The 9,836-nt window shown below is 38.1% G+C and overlaps 1 pseudogene; it reads left to right on the plus strand.

The window, feature by feature from the left end:
- The first annotated feature begins 2,085 nt into the window (after positions 1-2,085).
- Positions 2,086-2,821, plus strand: LOC102495971 (THO complex subunit 7 homolog pseudogene; annotated as a pseudogene).
- Positions 2,822-9,836: the final 7,015 nt, after the last annotated feature.

Genomic DNA, 9,836 nt, shown 5'->3' on the forward strand with positions numbered 1-9,836 from the left:
CGCGAGGGCACCAGGCCCGTAAAGGGAAAATCCCTCAAAAAAAAAAATTAAAAAAAAAAAAAAAGAAAAGACAGAGACAAGAGAGACAGAATGCGAGAAATCATCCTCTCAGAGAGGATAGCCACATTCCCATGCCCTCTCCTCCATTCTCCTCTTAGGATCTTGGGCACACACACACATGCTCCTGGCATGAGTTTAAGCCACCAGGTCTGGGACTCAAACCACAGTCAACTACATAGGGAGTCCAGTGACATAGTCATTACACCAACTGCTGGTCCCAATTTTAATGAGTTTTGTGGGGGGTATGTGACATTTCTTTCTATCATTCAGGCAGGTAACCCTAGGTCTCATTTAGAAAAATCAGGAAAGTATTTAGAATCCTGATATCAGAGGCAAAGCACTGAAAATAAGTGGTTAAAAGTATTTGGCATATAAGTAACTGAAAACTTTACGATATAATTTTTGAATGGTTAATGGATGAAAAAGTAATCATGAATTGCCCTAAAATCCTGTTTCACCAGTACATTCAACTCCTGATTCAAGTTAATCACTTAGTTGGTACTTAGCATGTGCTGGGGGGGGGGGGGGTACGTGATGCAAGTTGGAGGTACATGTCCATATTCTCTAACTATATATTCCTTGTTTTAAGGATTGCTCTGGGCCAGCAAGTGGCATAGAAGATAAAGAGGTTGGATCCCATATAGGTAACAGTATGGTTCCAGTCCCCAACCTAGAAGCTTAAAAAATCACACTAGGTGAGACCAGCAGTTAGCGTAATGGCTATGTCGCTGGACTCCCATGTAGTTGACCACGGTCCGAGTCCCATACACAGTGGCTTAAACTCACGCCAGGCACTTGTGCGTGAATACCCAAGATCCCAAGAGGAGAATGGAGAAGGGACTGCAGCGTGGCCATCCCCCCCAGAGGGTGATTTCTCACTTTCTGTCTCTCTGTCTCTCTGGCGAAAACACGCGCCCTATAGCAAAAACCTCTCCAAAAAAAGGGGAAATAAAATCACACTAGGCTCGTGTGTGTGCAGGCCCAAAATCTAGAGAGGAGAATAGAAGATAAAGTATTACAAGGTGTCCATACTCCCAGAGGGTGGTTTCTCACTTTCTCTTTTTATCCTCCTCTCCTGTTAGTGCTCAGATCCTATGGCAAGAAGCTTAAAAAAAAATGCTATTGCGATCCTTCCACCTCAGTCTTCCACCTGAAGGACTACAGGCATACGACCCAGACACTAATCTAAGTGCTTTATGTCCATTTAATCGTTACACTGCCCCAGAAATATTTGGTAACTGATTTAGTACTTTTTGTAGGATGACAATTACAGTCAGCTCCTTAATAATGTAACATATGGGTTCCTAGAAATTACCAGACTATGCAAAATGGTGTAATGAATGTCACAGAACTCATGAGAAAAATGGGATTTGAATGAGAATCTAAAAATTCTTTGTCAGTGACATTTTCTTTTGATAGAGGTTTTTGCCTTAGGGCACTGGAGTTCGCAGGAGAGAAAAAGACAAGTGAGACAGAAAGTAAGAAATCACACACACTCCATTCCCCTCCTGGGATCTTGGACACATATGCACACACGCCCAGCCTGAGTTTCAAGCTACCAGATCCAGGACTCCAACCATGGTCAGCCATGTGGCAGTCCAGCAACATAACTGCTATGCCATGTGCTGGTCCCTGTCAGACCTGGAAGCTTGCTTTTTCACCTTCTCTGTCTCTGTCTCTCTCCTTCTCTCTCTTCACTTTACTTTCTCTCTCTCTGTCTTTCTCTGGTCAAATTTAAAAATAACAATAATAAATAAAATTAAATAAATAATTTTTTTAAAAGACAGAATTCTAGAGACAGTATAGGAATGGGTGGGTAGTGAGAAGGTGGAAGGAAGGGGATCAGGGGAAAAAAAGAGAAGAATGTAATGTATGCAAACATGAAAAATTATCTATTGATGATAATGTATATGGTAATATCTTTGACTTGACTCATGCACAATATTCATTCTGGGAAAAACAATTTTGCATGCCGTAAAGATGTACAGTGACCTCAGCTTGAGCCCCGCAGCTGCCGCGCATGCCATGGAAGCTGTGACTAATGACGAAGTCATACGGAAGCATCTGCTAATTGATGGAGATGGTGCTGGAGATGGCCGGAGAGTCAATCTGCTAGTGAAGAGTTTCATTAAGTGGTGCAACTCCGGATCCCAAGAAGAGGGATATAGCCAGTACCAATGTATGTTGATACATGTCTAATGAGAATTTTCAATGGGCAAAACTTTGTTGCCGTATGATATGAATCTCAGAGAAATGGAAAATTATGAAAAACTTTACAGAGAAATAGAATGTAGCATTGCTGGAGCACATGAAAAAAAATGCTGAGTGCAAAAAATAAATTCTTCAAACAAAACAAATACAAAAAAATCGCCAAGAATATGATTCTTTGGCAAAAGTGATCCAACATCATCCAGACAGGCATGAGACATTAAAGGAGCTAGAAGCTCTGGGAAAAGAATTAGAGCATCTTTCACATATTAAAGAAAGTGTTGAAGATAAGCTGGAATTGAGACGCAAACAGTTTCATGTTCTTCTTAGTACCATCCATGAACTTCAACAAACATTAGAAAATGATGAAAAGCTCTCAGAGGTGGAAGAAGCTCAAGAAACAAGCATGGAAGCAGATCCTAAGCCATAGGCTAATCACTCACCATTCCCTAAAATACTGACATAATTACATGATCTTTAGAATTTGTTATGCTCTTGAGCTATGTAAAGTTTCGGCTGGAAAGTTCTTTGCTTTTAAATATTAATGACCATTTTACTAATATTCCTCACACAAAGGCAAATAACTTCAGTATAAATTTATTTCTATTAAAATAGAAATACTTTTTTTTATTTTTAAACTTAAAAAGTAGGAAGCCCCATTAAAAATGTTTAATAAAATATTTTCAAGCCAGAAAAAAAATGTAAAAATAAAATAAATATAGTTAAATAAAATAATTCTTAAAAAAAAGACAGAAATCTAATAAAACCTAATAAAAATTGTAGCAGTTTTACAAAGCTTTACATGTGCTAAGTGATTAAGAAACACAAACACAACACTAAATACCGCAACACTAAACACAACATTTTACCTTGAAAAAGATCTGAAGTTTCCTTGTGGAAATATGAATTTAAAGGGTTACAATTCATGAATTATTGTAAAGTGATGGAAAGATTTCCTGAAATCTGTAGAACACTGTAACAAAGGTGGATGAGTATGATTCGTACTACAAGTGATGACTGAGATAGCTGTTTGAAGTATATACATGTTTAAATATACATGTATTTTTATGCAGCTCTATTTAGGTGAGTACAGTTTCCTGCATGTACTAGCACAGGAATCAGTGTTCTCTTTCTATAAAGGGCCAAATAATAAATATTTTAGGGTTTGTGGGCCATAAAGTCTCCATGGCAACTATTCAACTCTGCAATTGTGGTACAAAAGCAGCCACAAACAATGTAAACAAACTGGTATGGGTGTATTCCAATAGAATTTTATTCAAAAAAACATGGCCACCACTGGTTGGTAGGCCATAGTTTGCTGACCCCTAACTCTGATTACTAAATCCTGCATAATCAAATGCAAATTCCACCTTATGCTCAAAATTATTCCCTGATGTATCAATCTCCTTAAAACAAATTCACATTTTTGAAATAAACATTAATAGCAGAACTAAATTTAGAATGCTATCAAATAAACTATTGAGTTGTCAGAAAAATCGTGAAGCATTTTTGCACAGAAAAAAAAGTCATTAATTTTCCCAGAACCCAATAAAAATGATGACTCCAAAATTACTCAAAAATAAATTATTCTTGATTTTGTATTTACAAGTCAAATGTTACCCAAATGACCAAACTAAAGACAACTAAAGGTAGATTGATTACAGTCATTTAAGACCTGTGTATTAAATTCCTTACAATCTTTAAATAAAGTAAGCAAAATTTTGACAGTTAGGGACTGAATTTAGCAGCCTCACTCACAAGGCAAATATATCAATAGCTTTTACAAAAAAGCTACCATACAAGCTGCAAAATACTTACATAATATTTGTCCAAGCATTAATTCTGAGAGCTTCCAAAATGAAAATGCTAATATTTACATTCCTTTGCTCAAGCTGCTGTTCCTCACATACTGAATCTTCCTGCATTGTTCTCTCTCAAAATCATACCCATCCAACAAGGACTAAATTCATATGTAATCACTCTATAAAGTTTTCCTTGGTCCCAATCAGAAATGTCTTCTTGGGGCAGCAAATGGCATAGGAGATACGTCGCTGGACTCCCACATGACCAACCACAGTTTGAGTCCCAGACCCAGTGGCTTGAAAATCACGCCAGGTGCATGTGCATGTGTGCCCAAGATCCCAGAAGGAGGATGGAAGAGAATGGACTGCAATATGGCCATCCCCCCAGGGGGGGGATTTCTCACTTTTGCCTCTCACTGTCTCTGTCTCTGGTGAGTGCGCACCCTAAGACAAAAACCTCTAACAAAAAAAAAAAAAGAAACATCTTACTTTGCACTCTTACAGGGCAACTTAGTTTTTACTTCATACAGCATTTACCACATTATATCCTACTCTGAAACTATTTGTATATGTGTCTTATATGGAAAATAAGACTAATTGTTAGCCATATTAATCCCTCAACATGGACTGTCCTCTCAAAGCAAACTTTTAACTGCTAACTCATTCAAGAATCAATACATATCAAGATTTAATACATAGTGTCTCTTCTGCAGAACTTTCTTAGACATCCCACTTAGCCTTTTCTTCATTTCTGATCCCTCAAACAACCAACAAGTGTCCCTATTAGCATGGCTTTAAACTGCTTATGTACCTACCTGTCTATCTCCTTTACTTGACTAAGAATGCCTTAAAGGGGCAGAAATTTTTCTTTAATTACTGCCCTTTGCACATGATAGCACACTGCAGTGCCTGGGCTCTTAACTGACATTCAGGTATTTGATCAACTAATAAAATAGTTCCCAAAAATACGGAGTATAGGATATGTACCTGTAAACACTACTGCCATGCCAATAATTTGTTTCTTTAAATATTTATTGTAATTTATGATTTACATGCGAACATTACACATCTTTTTAAGTTACAGAATGGTCTTTAAAAGCATGTATACAGGGGCTAATAGGTGACATGGTGGTTAAGGATGCTGGACTCCCACATGGCAACCACAGTTCAAGTCCCAGACTTGGCGGCTTGCTTTTTCACTTTCCCACTTGCTCTTGCTTTCACTCTGTCCTTTTCTAGTCAAATTAAAATAAATAAATAAATAAAGTTAAATAAAATAATTATTTTTTAAAAAGCATGTATACAGTGTGTAATAAACTGAAGATATAAACATATTCACCACCTTCGACATTTAACATTATGCTGGGAATATATGAAACTCACTCTGATGGTTATTTTGCAAGTGTATACTGAATTGTCTATGACATTATTTACTATGAGGTACAGTTTTAAAGAAAAGCATACTGACTAAAAATCGAGCAACAGGGACCAGCAGATGGCATAATGGTTACATCACTAGACTCAGGAATGTCCAATCATGGTCTGAGTCCCAGACCTGGAGGCTTAAAATCATGCCCGGTGTCTGTCCATGCATGCCCAAGATCTCAAGAAAATGAAGGATTGCGGCATAGCCATAGGCTCCCCTCTCCCAGAGAGTGATTTCTTGCTTTTTGTCTCTGTCTCTCCAGCAAGCACACACCCTACATCAAAATTTCTCTTAAACAAAGAAATCAGGGGATCAGCACATGGCATAATGGTTATGTCACTGGACCACACAGTAGATCATGGTTCAAGTCCTGGACCCAGTGGCTTAAAATTCACACCAGGTACATATATGTGAATGCCTAAAATACCAAGAGAATGAAGAAGAGATTGTGGCATGTCCCCTGAGGAATGATTTCTTTTCTCTCTCTCTTATCTCCCTCTCTGTGTGTCTCTGGGAAGCTCACACGCCCTAAAGCAAAAGTCTCTCTAAAAAAAGAAAAAACTCACGCTGGGAGAGAGTGCATGCATGCCCAAAATCCCAAGAGGAGAATGGAGAACGAATTATGGTGTGACCGTTCCCCCCAGGAGGGTGATTTCTTGCTTTCTGTCTTTCTGTCTCTCTCTCTCTCTGTTTCTCTGGAGAGCACCTGTATAATATAGCAAAAATCTCTTTAAGAAAAAGGAAGAGAAAGAAAAAGAACACTTTTACTCACATACTGAGTTCTTGTAAGACCATGGTACTATACTGTGAATGAATAAAGTGCTCAAAAAAAAGGAAGATAAAACAAAACTGGAAAGAGATGTTTCAAAATAAAGACATAGAAGACCAGCAGATGGTGTAATGGTTACATTACTGGACTCCCACATAGTTGACCATGGTCCAAATCCCAGACCTGGTGGCTTAAAACTCATGCCAGGGACATATGTGTGTGGGTCCAAAATCCCAAGAGGAGAAAGGACTGCAGCATGGCCATACCCCCTAGGGAGGAGGGGGGGTGACTTATCGCTTTCTGTTCCTGTCTCTCCAAGTGAGTGCACATGACAGACAGCAAATATCTCTCTGAAAAATAAAAGTAATGACACGGTAAAGTCAGTTATTTGGTGATTTATAGGCTTTACAAAGTTCTTGATTTTTACTTTTTTTTTTTTAAATTCAGTTCAAAGAAAGAATGCTGTAACATTTTGGAATTTTTCTTCTATTACCTAGTTTTCCACAATGAGCAATGGTTATAATAAACGTATAAATTGAAATCTGAGGGGACAAGTGTCTATCAAGTAATTGGTGGATTTGTATTTAAACCTACTTGTGTGTAAAACTGCATATCTACATTTAGTACTGACATCCAATTTTATTATCACTACATGTGGACTTATCCTTTTTTACTAGTTGCTTTGTATTCCCTTACTTCTATTTGTCTCTCTGTAGCTCTTTCCTGGTATAGTAGTCCCTTAAGTATTTCCTGAAAAGCTGGTTTCGTTTTAGTGAATTCTTTCAGCATTTGTTTCTCTGGGAATGATTTTGTTAATCCTTACCATTTGAAGGATAATTTTGCTGGGTATGGTACTCTTGGCTGAAATTGCCATGCCAATGAATTTTAAACAAATATTGTATGCAACAATCAAAAAGAAAGCTGGGGTTTGTGGAAAAATGTAAAAATAAATAAATGAAAGAAAAAAAAAAAAGAAAGCTGGACTATAGATACCAAGAATGGCTTATTTCAAGCTAAAACTCAGGAACAAGATCTGAAAATATTGTCTACAGTACAAACTTCAAAGAACCTTTTCCAGAGCAAAAAGAACAACTGGCTAGAACTAGTATAGGTCTTTTCAGAAGTATCACTGTCAATTATTAAAGAGATTAACAGAATATAGCATTCTCTCAAAATATAAGAAATTCTGAGCCACAATAATTAACCAACTCCCCAACATAAACGTTTCCTTTTCCAATAAATGTTTGTACAGGCATGTGTACATGATACCATGACACATATTAGCAACAAAACAACTGTATCCTAACCATGTAAGTTTTAAGGTAAAAAATGTATGCTGACTAAAGGAACTTTGTTTCATAACTTCCTTCAGCCAGATAAAATGTTTTAAAATACCAACACTGGGGCGGGGGAGGGTGCTGCCAGGTAGCTTGGTGGTTAAGGGTGTGGAACTCTGACATGGCCGATCATGATTCAAGTCCCAGACCTGGAGGTTTGCTTTCTCACTTTCCCCCTCTCTCTCAATCTGTCCCTCTCTGGTCAAACTAAAATAAATAGGGGCCAGCAGACGGCACGGTGATTAAAAACACTGGACCCTCGCATGGTTCACCACAATCCTCTCTCCCTCTCTGGTCAAATTTTTAAAACAAACAAAAAATATATAAAGTTAAATAAAATTAAAAAAAATTTTTGAGTTCCTTAAATTTTTAAAAAACTTTTAAATAAATAAATAAAGATAAAGAAAACAATTAATTCTTTAAAAAATCAACACTTGGAACCAACAGATAGCATAATGGTTACGTCGCTGGACTCCCATGTAGTTGACAGTGGTCTGAGTCCTGTACTCAGAGACTTAAAACGAACTCCAGGCACATGTGCGTGTGCGCCTAAAATCACAAGAGGAGAAGGGACTGTGACGTGGCCATCTCCTCTGAGGGGTGATTTCTTGCTTTCTGTCTGTCTCTCTGGCAAGCGCACGTGCCCTAAAGCAAAAATCTAAAAAAAATTTAAAAAGGAAGAAACAATAAATGAAATTACTACTTTTTAAATAACTTTATAGAGCATCTAGCACAAGTTCATTCTGCAAATGACAAAGCCAAAGCGGGAAGGATAAATTATTTGTCCGAGGTCATACTATCAGGTAAGCAACAGAGCTGTAACTAGAAAACCCATGTTTGGCTCAGTTCCGTGTTTATTGATCTATGTCAACAGTTCTCCTATTATTTAATCTCAGAACCTCTTTATACTCTTAAAAATTAACAAAAACTTTATTGTCTTTTAAGATCTGCTGTTAAACATCTTACTTCTCCAGAACATCTAAAGATATTATCAATCTCTGTTAAACTTACTTCCATTTTACAGATAGCAAAATGGATGTTAGAACATCTTATACATGTCAGCTAGCAAGCTGATCATAAGACAAGCATTAGAATTAGGTACAGAAAGACATTACTTAGACATTCCTTTCACTGTACTGTCATAATCAACATTATTCTTCTTTTAGGTTGTTGCCATAGGGTGCGTGTGCTAGCCAGAGAGAGACAGAGACAGGGCAAGAGAGAAATCACCCCCAAGGGAGGATGGCCATATCATAATCCATTCTCCTCCATTCTCCTCCTGGGATTTTGGGCATGCATGTCCACATGCACATGCACCTGGCATTAATTTTGAAGCTGCCATGTCTGGGATATGAACCACAGTGGACCATGTGGAAGTCCAGAGCCCTAACCACCACAACACCTGTTGGCCCCGTATTCAACACTCTTTTTCCTTTTTTTTTTTTTTAAGAGAGTTTTTTTTGCTATAGGGTACGTGTGCTTGCCAAAGAGACAGAGAAAGAGAAAGTGAGAAATCACCCACAGGAGTGATGGTCACACTGCAATCCCTTCTACTCCAACCTCCTCGTGGACTTTTGAGCACTAAAGCACATGCGTCCAGCATGAGTTTCAATTCAAGTCTGGGACTCATATGGCAATGGGCCATATGAGAGTCCAGAGCCTTAACCACTAAGCAACCTGCTGGCCCCAATCAACATTCTTAAAGGAAGATCTATACAACATTTTTCACTAGCTTAAACCATTTCAAGAGCTTCAGCCAATGTCCACAAGAACAGTCAAGGTCTGGGGAGAAAGCACTTCATGGAAACTCAAGGATAGCCTGTATCCTGTTACTCAATCCATAAGTTTCTTAAGACTCCACAAGTCAAATAAGCACATAAATACACATAATTTCTTATAAAAAATTATTCCAGGGACCAGCAGTTAGAGTAATGGCTATGTCGCTGGACTCCCATGTAGTCAACCACGGTTGGAGTCCCGGATCCAGTGGCTTAAACTCATGCCAGGCACGTGTGCATGTGTGCTCAAAATCCCAAGAGGAGAATGGAGAAGGGATTGTGGCATGGCCATCCCCCCTGGGGAGTGATTTCTCGCTTTCAGTCTCTCTGTCTCTCTCTGTCTTTCTGGCGAGCACATGCGCCCTATAGCAAAAAAAAAAAAAAAAAAACACCTCTCCAAAAAAATAAATAAATAAATAAATAAATAAATAATTATTCCACACTGGGACCGGCAGG

This window comes from Tupaia chinensis, unplaced genomic scaffold (genome assembly GCF_000334495.1).
Source record: "Tupaia chinensis unplaced genomic scaffold, TupChi_1.0 Scaffold000243_1, whole genome shotgun sequence".
Taxonomy (NCBI): Eukaryota; Metazoa; Chordata; class Mammalia; order Scandentia; family Tupaiidae; genus Tupaia; species Tupaia belangeri.